This window comes from Sardina pilchardus, chromosome 13, assembly GCF_963854185.1.
Source record: "Sardina pilchardus chromosome 13, fSarPil1.1, whole genome shotgun sequence".
NCBI lineage: Eukaryota > Metazoa > Chordata > Actinopteri > Clupeiformes > Clupeidae > Sardina > Sardina pilchardus.
Genome location: NC_085006.1, coordinates 16,619,188 through 16,635,849, shown reverse-complemented (window position 1 = coordinate 16,635,849; position 16,662 = coordinate 16,619,188). Strand labels below are relative to the sequence as shown.

Here is a 16,662-nt window from a genome sequence, read left to right as displayed (position 1 = left end):
CACTGTGTCCCTAACTGAGGTTAAGGGCTAAAAACCACCAACCACCGATCCAGTGGTCTCCAACTTTTTCATATCTCTTGATAGAAAATTTATAGAGACTTAAAACTCATATATGTTGTTCATCTCTTCAAAGTTTTTTTGAGACCATCCATGACTTCCTGTGATAACCGGAAGTTGGTTTAAAACAGGAAGTAAACTTTAAAAAGGCTGTATCTCTGGGGGAAAAAAACAAAAAGCTGTTGGGGCCAAAGTGTTGAGGCCAAAATCATGGTTTGAGAGATTGTGTAGGAGTATGTTTTAGACCATTTGGAGTTGAGTGGTACCCACTTTGTATGACATAAAAAAAATCGCCCTTAGGGTTTAACTTTTTTTTCCCCCAGAGATACAGCCTTTTTAAAGTGTACTTGCTGTTTTAAACCAACTTTCGGTTATCACAGGAAGTCATGGATGGTCTCAAAAAGCCGCTTTGAAGAGATGAACAACATGTATGAGTTTCAAGTCTCAAATTTTCTATCAAGAGATAAAAAAAGTTGGAGACCACCAACTTGGTGGTTTTTAGCCCTTAACCTCAGTTAACACAGTGGGTTCAAAGGCCATCGTAACAGGGGTTATACATTTCACAGTGTTCTCCCTCAGTATCTCATCTGTCTTATATTACATTTTTAGCCTTGTGTGACTTGATCCACTTGGCCATTTTAAGCCCCTCAATTTAGTCGCCTTTTTCATTTTTGACAACTTTTGGACATATTCTAAGGGGTCAATAAAGAGTAAAAATGGGATATAACATTTTTATCCTGTTTATAGGATGGCATTCCGATCCCTCAAACAGAAAAAAATGTGTTTAAACCCCATATTGTCCTTCTAAGAGGTTCATAAAAATCGAACCAACACCTCCTTCAGCCAAGACAATTTTTCATTTTTTCTAACTTCAGACATGTACTGAGGGGATATTAAAATGGACCGGTCAGATCTACCACATTCACATGGTCTACAAAGTGGCATACTATTGCAGGAGAAAAGAACTGTTGGATTTGCATTTCATCTTGTCCTTGAAAAAAGGCAATGAAATTGGCATTTTTAGGAAAAAACACAATTTTGGCCATCTTTGAAGGCCCATAGCCTTGAAATACGAAAACTTACCATCTCAATTTTTTTCAACATGTTCTCTTACTCATGGACTATGTATATGTAAAGTTTTAAAAATGTGAGTGCTATCCATTCATGACCATAAGAGAACAAAAACAGGTTTTTTGTTTTTCATTGCTTTAAAAAAATATGGGTTTGTTTCGATGAATAAGTCTTCAATGGTGGGAAGGACTATAATTCCTTTGTGATATTGGACAACTAAACAGGGTACTGCCCCAGTGTTCACATTTTTAGAAAATAATACGGTAGGCTTAAGACAGGAGAGGGGTTTAAAAAAAGTGGTGCTCATTAAATACAGGCATTTTCAGCCTTTTTTTAAGACACGTCTATCCACATTTGAAGAGCCATATCTCAGAAACTAAACAAGATACCAAGCTAAAATTTTGGCTTTCCTCTAATGAGACATGGAGGAACATTTTGACCAAAAATCAGGAAAAACTGAGGACCATGGTGTCGGACCTGTTCCAACTGATATGGAATTGCCCATACGGCGGCCATCTTGAATTTTTGGACAAAATTTAACATGCCCCAAGTCTTAATCTGTTTCAATAGGGGTTCTGACCAGGAATCCATTGAGAAAACTTTGACAGAAAACTAGGCCCAAAAAGTTGAGCAAATGACCTGTCTATTTTGGTGTCAACTCAACGTATGTACTCCCAATAGTCCGAAAAATTGATCTAAAGTGCATTTCACTCCGGATTATCCCTTTAAGCCTTTCAAGTTGGATTTGATTGATTCTTAAGCATGTGGACCTTTGCCCAAAACAATATTCATATTTATAATGCAATTATTACACCATTAAGTCTGTCTTGCAAACTCTATTATTGAATTTAATTAAAGCGGTGTTGCTGGTTAAGCATTACCCCTTACTTATTATTAATGGGTAGGCCTACATAAAGCACTCAAGATATGTATATAATGTTTAAAAAACATCTCCAAATGTTGTTAAATATAGTCATTTTCCATCAACCTACTCACGTTATGACTTAACATTTCTAAAGGTTATTCAACTTAACCCCTGCTTTTGGGAAATGATTCCCAAAAATTGTAGTTTAAAGTTTAAGCATTAAAAAGTTGGGTGGAAACCTACAGTACAGTAGTTAGTGGTAAAGAAAATCTATCGTGTAGTTTATTGAGTCACAATTCAAATCTTCAAAGTACAAAACTACACAAAAGGCAAATCAAGTTTATTCATATAACCATTTCAGGGTAATTCAATGTGTTTTACATAAACAAAAGCAAGTAAAACATTAAAGGGCTATAGTTTTAAAATAGCATAGAAAAAACAGATGATTAAAAGTCAGATTCAATATGTGTAATTCAGTGTGTGTGTGTGTGTGTGTGTGTGTGTGTGTGTGTGTGTGTGTGGTCATTCCACGTGCTTTACATAAACAAAAGTAAAGAGTAATAAAACATAAAAGCATAAAAGGGCAAACATTTTAAAAAAAAAATGCTTAAAAAGTAAAGTACATAATAGAATTAAACATAAAAGACACAAGGTAGAATAATTAAAAAAAAATAACTCTGGTCTAGATTTAAATCTGAGCTGACAACAGTTAACCGGTAACACTTTACATTACGGCTCGCTAATAAGGTGGTAATTGTATGGTCATTTCTATGTAATTTCATGGTAACAATCCCTTGTTACCACTTATTACCAGTAATTTCTATGCAATTTCTAGTGCAATTACTCTGCTGTTTCTAGGTAATAGCAATGCAAACAGCATTAATTAAGGTGGTAAATATTTTGTGTAATAATATTGTGGTGGTTATCCCCCCTCTTTTATTTGTTCTGGTTAGCAGACGTAGCTTTTTGTTACCCTGAAATTGGAGCTTTACATTTGCATGGGGATTTGTATGCTCCCAGTGCCAGGCCTGGCCAGCAATGAGGAGCCCTCCTCCTTCCTTGAGGAAGCGCACCATCTCTTCAGCAAATGGATCTATATTATAAGCATCAGTGATATAGACTCCAAGATCACATCTGAATTGGCAGGCCTCCGCATCAACAGAAGAGAGATTCCCCATAATGCTCTTGCAGCTGGAATGGACTCCAACTTTCACCCTCCCAGATGAGGGTTGAAGCCATCCCAGGGCATTCTTAACTAGGTCTGGGAAGTCTTGAAGGTACGCCTCATGCCCCATCACCACTATGCGGCCAAGGCCATAGCATGAGGCAGCTATGATGACCTGATCTTGGGTGTTCACAGCCAGAGGAAACGCATGATGACCATTCAGCAGCAGCTCACTGGGTACCGGTGGCCCTTTAAATGTGAGCTCCTGTATTCCATGCATCAGGGTGGAATAGGCTCCTTTCAATGCTCTGCACAAATGAGGTAAAAGTATGTACATTAAGGTTCATTATTTTAATTGACATATTATACAATTATTTCACTGAACATTTCTGTCACAGTCCGGCCCATTACCTCCACTTCCTAGTCTGTGTTATGGATACTGTACACAGGGATGAGCACAAATGCATCAAAATGTATTTTCAAATAAAATACCAAATACCCACCTTTAAAATGTATCAAAATAACAAAATGTAAATTGTGTTGTGAGTGCAATATGCCTAAAGTGGCATCACAGGGGCTTGACTATGTGAAGGTGCCACAGACAGAGACAGAGATTTGGTGCTACTGTAACTTGCATTGTGTTGAACCACTGCGGTTCAGCCCTGCACACGGCCAGACTCGAACCCGCGAAACAGCAGCACTTCGGATCAGGAGTCGAGCATGCTAACAATCCAGCTAAAAGCCCAGGCTACTAGCTTTCATACCAGCAGCATTTTTGAGGCGTCGGGGAGTGAGGTTAACCAACGTTCTACACGTACAGCTAAGCAAGCTGGCATCCGTTACACCACACTATATTGGTGCACAGTCATGTTGGAATAGCTGGGCTTAACCCCTTAGTTCCAGTGAAAGGATGTCTGAATTCTCTGAAAACAGTCTAACACTCAGTTCCTTCCCTGTTCCAACATGACTGTGCACCAGTGGACAACGCAAGGTCCGTTAAGACAGAGTTTGGTGTAGATGAACTTGACTGGCCTGCATAGTGCAGTACATCAACCAAATACACCTTTGGGCTGAATTAAAGCGGACACTGAGAGCCAGTCTCCTCGTCCAACATCAGTGTGTGACCTCACAAATGCGGTTCTTGAAGAATGGTCAAAAAATCCCATAAACTCTCCTAAACCTTCCCAGAGGAGTTGAAGCTGTCATAGCTGTAAAGAGTTGACTGACATCATATTAAACCCAATTGATTAAGAATGGGAGGTCACTTTATTTCATATGTGAGTCAAGGCAAGTGACCCAATACTTTTGGCAATATAGTGTATTGATAGTTAGATGTCATCACATCGTCTCACAGAAAGTATTTGACAGTATTTTGAAAATACAAAAATACACAACGCTGAAGTAGGCTATTTTGATACAAAATACAAAGGCATTTTCATCATCTCAATAAAATACAAATTACAAAATAGTATTTTGTATTTGAAATACGTATTTCAAATACATGTATTAGAAATACAGCCCATCCCTGGGTGAGGCATACTGCGGGCACTCAACTAACGGAAAGTGGTTTGAGTGCCTGCAGCCCAAAAACGAACATCATCACTCTCAACGACCCTATCTGGGAGATGTGTTTTTCCTCACAAGTTGTGTAACAGTAACACATATTGTGTAACAAATAGCAAAATAATATGTTGGAAACAGCACAAACTGTGTTGTCCCTATCTGGACACAGAGATATGTTGTTTTCAACACGTTCATTTTAAGGATGTAGGGGCCCCGATAGACAGAATTGCTAGCCCTCTGCCAGCCATTCAGAAAATAGCTTTTCTTGTCTCTTGGGGATATGTTGTCAATAATATGTTTTGTAGTTTCTTTTGTTGGTACCATGATTGTGTGTGTATTTTTATGTTTTCAAACGACTCTCATGAGCGCATGTCTTTTATAGCCACAATAGTAATTTACTGTAAGCAACGGCATATTTGGTTGGCTTGCAGAGACCCAGTGATTTTCCTGTCTGGCCCACCTGGTAATGAAGTTGAATAGCCCTGGTCTGGGGGGTGGAAATTAATGTATGGATGGATGTGTGTTGGTCATGTGTAAGTGAGTAGAAGTGGTTTGCAGTGCGGTGTGTCAAAAAGACGTCTAGGAACGGGGAGATATATACAGTACATTCCTTACCCTGGCGCCAGCTAGATAAGGCCAATCTCCCTTAATTCGTCTCCCCACTGCAAGCCGGCAGCCTCCCCATGTGGCCACCACAGAAAACAGCAGATGGCCCATAGGAGGAGCAGAGGGGCATCACACCTCCTCTCCCAGAAAGGTTTACACTCCGGAAATGTGTGATGTGCACTTAAAACACGTAAGTAATTTCATATTAATTTTCATTAATGTAGCCTACTGAAGTAAAATTGTATTATTTTGTATTTCTTGTAGTTTTACCCTACTTCCAGTCAACCATTAAAACAATGTTGAAGTAAGCATCCTCTTTAGCGTGGTGATTGGAGGAGGAGCTGTCTATCTTTCAGCTTGTGCAGGGCGTACTCTATAAGGGTGCCCGGATATAACAAAGATCTGCTTTAACCCTCTCTGGATATAATTACCATAACAAACGATACTGGCACACTTTTTGCTTAGCTTGCACGCAGTTTCTCAGTTGTCTGTAATGAAATCATTTTGATTTTACTGTAATTGTCATTGTATGCCTTTTCTATTTGAACTGTATAAAGACTTCAATCTATTGCAGTTCATAGATAATGTGACAACTTTCGCAGTGATATAATGAATATATTGAAACGTAATGATATCACATTGAAAAGTAGAATGCGTTGGAAAATAATGGAGCTTTATTAAGGTACAAAGTAAACATAAAGCTACCTCAGGTCTCATAGGTACTGCAAGCAGGTACAGTATGGAGAAGAGTGAGACGCACAAGATGCAGGTTATATTCATAGCAACCTTTGCTCCTGGTCAGTACATACAGTATACTGTATATTATACAAATATACTAAATAGATATGATGGTGATGGCAACCCATATACTGTAGTACCCTGAACCTAATATAAAACTGTTTACAGTACATTCTTATGCAGCCATTGGATGATCCGTCCAATCAGGCAGACTTGAGAGCGTTGACTCAGTGGCGGCCTCTACTGGCCAGTTCCAGGCTTTGAAGAATGATGTCAGGTTCCTGTTCACCACATTGGAGAAGGTCTTCACAAATGTGTTCATCTTCCCCGTTTTATCTTTGGGCACTTCAGGCATGTTGTGGTAGGCACCAAAAAACTTCTTAAAGGCGTCCCAGCCAAACTTTTCCTGGAGCTGGCAAAACAAAAACAGATTTTGAGGCTGTAAATTATCACACTGCAGAGTGAATATTAAAAATATGAAATCCAGTCCGATATACATAGCAGGGGACAATTGTAGTGTTAATGAAATTTGACAATTAACAATTAAATGTGCTTCTAAACAACCACCTGTTTAATCAGATGTACCACACATGTATACATATGTACCACATATATTTATACATATACTGTACATGTATAAAATATACAATATACATGAATGTGTCATAAACATTAACAAGTCATTATAAACATGTAGGACATGACTCTTCTGTCATTAATTGTCATTCAGTTTTTGTCATGATGGGTTAGGGTTAGGGTTAGGGTACATGTGTCATGACGGTGTCATGTCACTAGATACCTTAAAGGGATAATCCGGAGTGAAATGCACTTTAGATCAATTTTTCAGACTATTGGGAGTACATACGTTGAGTTGACACCAAAATCATGTCATTCGGATGTATTTTGAGAAAGTTTGAGTTCACCGTTTTTAGCCAAAACTCGTTAGCCTGGAAGTGAATCGGGCATGTCCTTTCGCCGCTACAAAACGCTATTTTTATACCTCTTCTACTGTTCCAAACAACACTACACTTACGTGGTAGTGAGTAGAGGGTCCCTAAAGCCAAACCGAAGTATCCCCACGTCTTTATGTGGTCGGATAGAGAGTCCAGAATGAATTTAATCGAGTCCGTACCTTTCTTTTCTGTAGGCTACTATGCACTATTTTGTTTAGTTGGAGTTGATCTCTCAATTTTTGCCACTGGAGTTGTCACAATGGGCTGCTGCTAGACTATCATCAAAAAAAAAAAAACATTGAATAGACACTACAATCCAAAAATATAGACCCTTTCACGGATCACACAGAATGTATGCGTGTGTGAATTGACTGACACGTCAAGGAAACGTCAAGAAAAATGCTTACTTGTACTACTTTTTTGCAAGTATTCACACTGGGCTTGTCAACCAGATAGCCTAATATCTTGGGCTAATGAATCTCTGGCCACATGCTAACCACCGTCTACCCATTCTGTTATCAGCTCAGGATCATGCTGACAATCGCTATTAGCCAAGACTAGTTTATTAAGGTATGGTTTGCGGCCCTTGGATAACAATGACAGTGCGAACCTTGACAGCTCAACATGCCAGTGCATTAGCTGCGCCATTTTTCTGACCCCACCCATGCTGCGTGTGCATCCAACCTAGCTCTGGATGATTACAAACATTGAAGGGGTCTATTGTTGTGAGCTAAAAGTAAGTCTGTGATTACATTCTACATTCTAGACATCAGCAGGCTAACTGGATTGCAATCTTGATGGGGCTGTGTTTTTGCTTGATTGTTATTAGTTATGCTATCTTTAACAGTATCTTTGCAAATGTTTAATAGTCATTTAATCAAACATTTACTGTAATAGGCAGCCTGTTTTAAAGGAATTTACTACCTTCATGGTCTGTGGTAGCCTAGAAATCTAAACGCCCCTAGCGGCGGCAGTAAATCGGGGTAGTCTAGCAACTCTAAATTGAGTTGGGAGCTTGCCAGTTTCAACGAAGGCCAGGCCAATCACATCGTGTATAGAGTCGGTAGGCAGGCTTAACATAATGCTATCCTATTGCGTGGAGAGGGAATTTGAAATACAGCCCTTTATCCAACCCCTCCGATTGAGCCCTGCTGTGGTGAGTTTCTAGACCCTACATCTTGATGTGGGTCTAGCTTGTTAGGCTAGGTCTGTGGTTGAACTGGTCCTAATCTGGACTTGCTCTTAGGGTCTACTAAGTATGTCTAAATTTGCACCCTTGTAGGTTGTCACACACAGACACAGACATAGACACTGATAAACACACAAACAATACCTGCAAGTAGGTCTCAAGTGCCACAAACATATGCCAGTCTTCCAGTTTACGGCCTCCCTCAATATAGTCCCGGATCGCTATTTGTCGGTGGGCAGGTTTCAGAGACACTTGGGCATCACCCCAATCGAGCCCATACACCGTCTCACAGATGAACGCTGCCCACAGGTTATTGGTGGCCTCACCAGTGTGAGGGGGAAATTCCCATACAGAGAGCTGCTGGTTGTGGCCTAGTTCATGGATTGGCCCCCAGGGATCTTTTTTGTCCTTTAGCTTCAGAAGGTCAGGGGCTGATGAAGTGAACATCATAACTGGGTAGCCAGCATGCATGAATCCTTTTTTCAAAAAACAAAAAACAAAAGTTGAATCAGACTATGGTTTCAATAGGGCAATTTCATTGCTGTGAAATAGAAAAGCAAGCCTTAAAGTGTAACTCGAAAACTGACCTCAGGCTCTTTTCTGCATGAAAACATATCAAACAAATCAACTAAGACGTGGAGACAGTATTTCTTGTTGATAAAGCACTACAGAGCTTGAACATTGTACTGACACTGGATTTATTCTTTATTTTTTTATTAATTAATTTAATTAATCAAGAATATTCTACATAGGTATGAGCATGGGCAGAGCTTTCTTCTACTGAGCACCCCTCCACTGGAATAATCTCCCTCCCTCAATTTGATTAGCAGACACCCTCCCTATTTTTAAGTCTAGACTTAAAACATACCTCTTTAATGTTTCCCATAGTTACAGTATGTGTGGAACTTCAACCACCTGAGGGTTTTATTGGAATGGACCGCCTCTGCTGTGTGCCCGTGTGACTGTGATCTTTCTTCTAGTCATCTAGTCATCAGCCATCCTTGTGTCTGTCTGTTTGTACCCTCTTCACACCTGAAGTCCCATCCCTATGATTGCCCTACCATCACCTGCTGCTGTTCCCTTGCCAGGATTCTTGGCCCTTGCACCCTAGCAACCCACTACTTGCCCTATGACAATTCCTATTCCCTATGGACAATTAATTTCCTATACTGTATATGTTCTGACAGACCTTACTGTCATGTAACTGACCCTAGGCACATGGGTTAGACCCTTGAGTCGTGGATCTGCCCGAGGATTCTTTCCTATGTATGTATTTCCAATTATAGGGATTTTTTCCTCGCCCCTGTTACTCTTAGGCTCTCTTTGAATGTTTAACACTCTGTAAAGCGCCATGAGACATGTGTAATGTTTTGTCGTTCTGTAAGCGAAATTAAATTGAAAATTGAAAATGTAATGATACCACAAAAGCATCTCACACACCAGCTGAGATCTGCACATCGGCCACAAATCGCTCCTTGCGTGAGAACTTGGCGGGTTTGGCTGCCAACTCAGCAACACCCCTCATGGCGGCATCCCACTGTTCGGCTACCAAATCCGGCCGTTCCAGGTCTCGGATGAAGTCAGAGTGGAGAGTGATAACTAGGTTCTCAAACTCCAGCTCAGCCCAGGGGGCAGGGTAGTTCCTTATATCCTGGAGCCAGTGGTTCATTGTAGTCTCCCCTGTGAATCAGGTGATGAAGGGTGCAACATCTTTTAATTCAGTGTGCATCCTCATCACAGTATTTATTCACTGATAAAAAGCTTACGCAATCAGTCAGTCTAATGGAGTGATTATTGTGTGCCACTTGAAACTGAATATGAATATGTTGTATTAGCATTATTGCTAAAAAAATAGCAACTGTATTGAAAACACATTTTTAAATACAACAGTATACGTATTTGGAAATTGAATTCATACGTTTGTAAATTAATCAAATAGGCCCATTATCTTACTTTGATTAAGATACTTCATCATTTTGTTTACTGTTTCATGTTTTCAGTTACCAATAGAAACAATATATTAAAGTCAACATTGTCAACATTTGAGGATGAGAAAATCCTGTTCCAGTTACATAACAGATGGTAAAGACACGCCATCCTTACCAGATTTATAGTATGGTGCTTGAACAGCCTTCTGCACCAATATCTTTGCATTATCCACGTGACTTTTTGGTGGGGCAACCAAGTAGATTAGACCTCCCCAGAGATTCCACACCTGCACTGTGTGAACATCCACAGGGAAGCGCTCAACTACCACTGGTGCTCGTTTCCACTCTTCTAAGTGCTTAATATTGTCAGTCTGGCAGCCAATCTGCACCTGGGGACGAATGTAGAACAGATAACATTTTTGGTGGGCATCATGGTGGTTAAGGAGTTGGGGTAGCATGCAGTAGTCTGAAAAGTTGTGGGTTCAACTCTCAACTTCCACCGTTGTGCACTTAACCCCAAGTTGCTCTGGGGACAAAGGCCCTTTTAGGTGCTGTGTCCACCAAACGCGTTTTTTGTGCCGACGGCGACAATTTTCAATGTAAAGTCTATGTAGCTCAGCGCTCACAGCGCTGAGCGCCCTCGGCGGAAAAAAGCTCAGAGCGCTCAGAGCGCTCAAAGTTGAAATCTGTTCAACTTTTAGAACAGCGCCGGGCTCGTCAATGGCACTTCTCGTTATAAACCGTCTCTGGTTTTGGTAACTTAGCAACAATAAACACTTATCGAAGCGCCGAGAGAAGGAGGTTGAGGGTGCTCTGGCTGTTAAAAACGCGTTTGGTGGACACAGCACCTTAATGTCATTGACAAAATAAGTCGCTTTGGAAAGAAGCATCTGCTAAATTAATACATGTAATTAATGTATTTGGAGATACATTAAATAATACTTACAAAATAAATAATAATATGACACAGTATCTTAGCATTACAGTAAGTCTTAGCAGGGGTAGAAAAGGCAGAATTTGTTTTGTCTCACCTTCCAACCTTTGCCCACAATATTTGAAGGAAACTCAATATCTGTCCGCATACCAGGGGACAGGTACAGACCAGTGCTGATCCATTCTTCGACATCTGCCATATGGCCACCATACAAAGACAAGCATACAAACATTATTACTACTTAGCCTACCGTTCATTTGGCTACAGTTGTTTCACCTGATGTCATGCTTATTGCCCAATTAAAAAAAAACATTTCTACTTTGTCTTTCATTTTGCATGTACTACATTCTTTGACAGTAGTCAGCAAGCCTTCATGTGTAAACTACTTTTGGCCTTTTAATTGAAAAGTTGCTTGTAAGTGCTCATTGAGTCCTTCCCATCGGTGCACACTTTCACATTCCATCTGCTAACCTTAATTAGGTGTAGCCTGAATTATTAGCTGCCGCTGCTTACTTTTTTGCTATTTCATGTTATTTTAAGCTTTAATGGAAAATGACTGAGCTCTCATCACTAATGTCTTTTTATCACTTTTTATTTTTTGTTAAAAATCCAACCATATCCAAATATATCTACTTCAATAAATCATAGAAATTGTATAAACTATGAGGTGTGATGAGACTAACCTGTTTTAGCACTGATGGTCACTGTGGTGTCACTGACAGTTGCCAGAGCTGGGATATCCTTGATGATGTAGGGCAAGAGAGCTTCTGGATCTGGACACTCTTTACACACTTGCCGGGCAACTCCAAGAAGCAGACGGTCTTCACCACTTCTCACTGGGCAGCTTTCACATACCTGTGGGACTTTTCCTGTCTTGAGTAAGTCTGCTAGCATCTCCAGCACTGAAGAGTAAGAAGCGCAGTCATGAGCAGACATAGAGAGGTAACTCATACAATCTCTTGCCATCTTTTTCAGACATTCTTGCTGATCATCACTGAAACTTTGGCTCTGAGATGAATAATTGATAACAAGTTGCAGGAATTGACGGAACTGGTACACTTCTAGGAATTCACGTCCTGATTGAGCTTGATGCAGTTCTCTCTCCACCATGCCAGGCAGAAGGGAAAGACCCATCTGGTTGAGAATGTGGTTGCCTGGGTAATTGGTCATTGCAGTTTCAGTAGCATTGGAGTAGGCCCAGTGCCAGGCATGGCCACCAATTAGGAGTCCTCCTCCTTCAGCGACAAACCTCTGGATTTCATTGCAATGGTCATCACTGTATGAGGTGCAGACATAGACACTTAGGTTGTCACTGAAGTCAGTCACCTGGCACTGCAGACCCGACCTGCTTAGGAGATCTGTTACTCTGCTAAGTTTGGGTGAAACACCAACAAGACCCTTGCGTCCCTTGTCCAGCCAGAGCGCAGCATTCATTAAAAAGCGGGACAAAGGCTCATGACTCAGAAAGCTTTCTTGGGTGGCAATGATGACGCGGCCCTGCCCATAGGTCGATCCAGCAAGGAAGGCCCTGCCGTCAGATGTGGTACCAATGGGGAATGCTAGAGGGCCATGGACGAGGACCTCTGAAGGTACTGCATCACCACGAATATCAAATTTCGTGACTCCATCCAGCAGCATGTCAAGGTCCTCTTTTAAATATCCCTTCACCCTGGATTGGGAGAAAATACAACAAGATTATCCCTAGAGCGCAAAGTAAATAACACATACTAGGCCAATAGGAAATGCCAAAGACACTTACGACTTAAAGGACCATCGGCGGGGAATTTGTGGTGGGACAGTTGTATGTCCATGGGGTCCTTGGTGCTCAGTGAAGTAAATACCAGCAACACTGCACACCTTGTTTCCAGTATAGTTCAGCAGAACATTTTCTTGAGGATGCACTTGGTGCCAGTACCAGGCCTGGCCAGCAATGAGGACCCCTCCTCCCTCCTTGAGGAAATTCACCAGCTCCTTAGTAAATGGACCCACGTTATGGCCATCTGTAACATACACTCCAAGATCACTTCTGAATTGACAGACCTCTGCATCAATTGAGGAGGAGAGATTTTCAACAACAGCCTGGCAGGTCGGATGGACACCTACTTTCGCCCTCCCAGATGAGGGTTGAAGCCAACCCAGGGCATTCTTAACTAGGTCTGGGAAGTCTTGAAGGTACGCCTCATGCCCCATCACCACAATGCGGCCAAGGCCATAGCATGAGGCAGCTATGATGACCTGATCTTGGGCGTTCACAGCCAGAGGAAACGCATGATGACCGTTCAGCAGCAGCTCACTGGGTACCGACGGCCCTTTAAATGTGAGCTCCTGTATTCCATGCATCAGGGTGGAATAGGCTCCCTCTAAAGCCCTGTGCAAATGGAGTAAAAGTCAAGTGATTTTATTTAACATATTGTTCTTACATTTTAAATGAACATGAATGTATGGGAACCAAGTCGTTTCCATCAACCTTAAACACAGTATACCTTATATGGAAGTCTAGAGTTAACCCTTCCCCCTCCATTGCATTAGAAAATGGTATGCATATTACAAGTTTCCAGACAGGATTTCCTTTTCAAATGGTCAAAATCTGCATGAAAAAGTCTTACAAAATGCAGTGAAATCTTCCAACTCTACAACAACGACACTAGAAGTCACACTTACATTGCAGACCAATTGGAAGGCATATGTGATGGCACAGTCACAGATCCATGTGGCCCCTGGGTTTCAGTGAAGTAAATACCAGCCACACCAGACACTTTGTTCCCTGGAAAATGGTGCTGTACATTTTCTTGGGGATGCATCTGGTTCCAGTTCCAGGCCTGGCCAGCAATGAGGAGCCCTCCTCCTTCCTTGAGGAAGCGCACCATCTCTTCAGCAAATGGATCTATATTATAAGCATCAGTGATATAGACTCCAAGATCATCTCTGAATTGGCACACCTCCGCATCAACAGAAGAGAGATTCCCCACAATGGCCTGGCAGCTGGAATGGACTCCAACTTTCACCCTCCCAGATGAAGGTTGAAGCCATCCCAGGGCATTCTTAACTAGGTCTGGGAAGTCTTGAAGGTATGCCTCATGCCCCATCACCACTATGCGGCCAAGGCCATAGCATGAGGCAGCTATGATGACCTGATCTTGGGCGTTCACAGCCAGAGGAAATGCATGATGACCATTCAGCAGCAGCTTACTGGGTACCGGTGGCCCTTTAAATGTGAGCTCCTGTATGCCATGCATCAGGGTGGAGTAAGCTTCTTCTTGGGCCATTGTGAACTGATTTAACTTTTATGATGGTAGGAATATCTTGCTGTAGCTCTTGTCTGAGGGTTTGCAGCACCATAAACTGTAACAAAAACATGCCCAAAGTTTAAAAGACATATAAGAGCAGCATAGCAGAGGTAGACTTGTAACAAAATTTTGCCAGCACAATGTGCAAGCATGTCCAAGATTGTGTTGGATTAGCCACATACATGTACAGTGTAGGCCATATTGTCATGCCATCTCTTGCAGTAGTCACGTGCAACAGTTCAATGGAACTTGCTATGCAGCAGACAAGCTGAGGTCAATAAGCAATGCTTATTAATGCACATTTCAATGCGTGCACTCCAAGGCTTTGGCGCACGGCGCTACTTTGACAGCACTTAGCTAGCCCAGTTAATTCATTAGGATCCAAACAGAGATGAAGTTAGAAGCGACCAAACACCTTCATGTTTTCCCTATTAAAATACAGTTCCACGAGTCACACGACCAAGTATGGTGAGACAAAATAAAAGGTGGTGCATTTCTAAGCGGGTAAGAGGGATAACTATATTTTGTGGCGGAATAGCACTTGGGAGTACTTTGACTCTGCACAGTAATATCATCACACTTGCACGTTCAGTTTCACTTTGGACTGAGGATATTACTGCACCGAGTCGAAGTGCTCCCAAGTGCTAGCCCTCATTTTCTTTTTCATTTAAAGGGATATTCCGCCATTTTTGGAAATACGCTCATTTTCCACCTCCCCTCGAGCACAACAATCGATATTTACCTTGCTCCCGTTCATCCAGCCATTCTGTGAGTCTGGCGATACAACTTTTAGCTTCAGCCTAGCATAGATCATTGAATCGGATTAGACCATTAGCTTCTCGCCTGCTAGCTTCATGTTTAAAAGTGACTAAGATTTCTGGTAATTTTCCCATTTAAAACGTGTCTCCTCTCAAGTTAGAAAGTGCAATAAGACCAACTGAAAATGAAACCTGGCGTTTTTCTAGGCTGATTTGACATGGAACTACACTCTCATCTGGCGTAATAATCAAGGCAACTTGCAAACTACTGGCACTACTACTGCTTGTTGTCTATGGGGACTATTTTCAGATGCTGCGTACGATATCACTGCGCCTATGGTACGTTTGCAAGTTGCCTTGATTATTACGCCAGATGAGAGTGTAGTTCCATGTCAAATCAGCCTAGAGAAACGGCAGGTTTCATTTTCAGTTGGTCTTATTGCACTTTCTAACTTGAGAGGAGACACGTTTTAAATGGGAAAATTACCAGAAAACTTTTAAACATGAAGCTAGCAGGCGAGAAGCTAATGGTCTAATCCGATTCAATGATCTATGCTAGGCTGAAGCTAAAAGTTGTATCGCCAGACTCACAGAATGGCTGGATGAACGGGAGCAAGGTAAATATCGATTGTTTTACTCGAGGGGAGGTGGAAAATGAGCGTATTTCCAAAAATGGCGGAATATCCCTTTAAGGCACTAAGATCAATTTCTAAAAGATGATTTTATATTGTAATCTTTAGCATGTGTTCCAATACTTGCACTGTAGTTCCCATATACACTATGCTGGGCCACCAGTGGATAGTGGTTGGCACCCCCTGGTCTGCTGTGGGACTAATATCTAGTTAGCAAGCACATGCTTGGTTATGGGTGGATTATGATCTGCAGCGATTTGTTTTGACTCAGTCTGATCATATCATGGCATGCCATAGCCTATACACATTCGGATACATTTGTATTGAATTAACTTAATTTAAACAGCAGTGTTACAACTAACCCACCCATGAGGCAAATTGTAACATTTCATCTTCCGATGGAATTGTGCAAGAACGGTCCTAGAAACAAACTTCAAGTGCAAGAAATGTGTAAGAAATTTGATGCCTCAGTATAATTAATGAAACTGAAATGGTTTAAATATTTAGCCAAAACCAAAATCTGTTACTGTGTGCCCCATTCTCCAGTATATCTTAGTCTCAGTTCTACATTGTGCATGTCAGAAATGGTAAAGCCTATATACAATAAAAATTAATAGTCCCAGTAAATAAACATAATATATAAAGCTGGGAGCCACTGAAGCAAGAAAATTCAGTATCATGCAGACAAAGGCAGTTTCAGAGATCGCAAAACATGGTTAGACATTTATTAGCTAACAACAGTTTCAAGACTACGACCGGAGACTCAGCGTGAGCGCATCACTTAGGGTGATGGTCTATTGAGCCTCCTGCGCTGTGTGTTCTCTCTGGATTTAAAGGCCTTGCCGCCTCTTGATTGTGTCAAGAGGAAAGGCCTCATCAACAATGATCAGTCACATGGTCACAAGGCAGTTGCATC

The 16,662-nt window shown here is 41.3% G+C and overlaps 1 pseudogene; it reads right to left on the bottom strand.

Annotated features, from left to right (window-relative positions):
- Positions 1 to 6,086: 6,086 nt before the first annotated feature.
- On the bottom strand, positions 6,087 to 14,335 carry LOC134099813 (TRPM8 channel-associated factor homolog; annotated as a pseudogene).
- Positions 14,336 to 16,662: the final 2,327 nt, after the last annotated feature.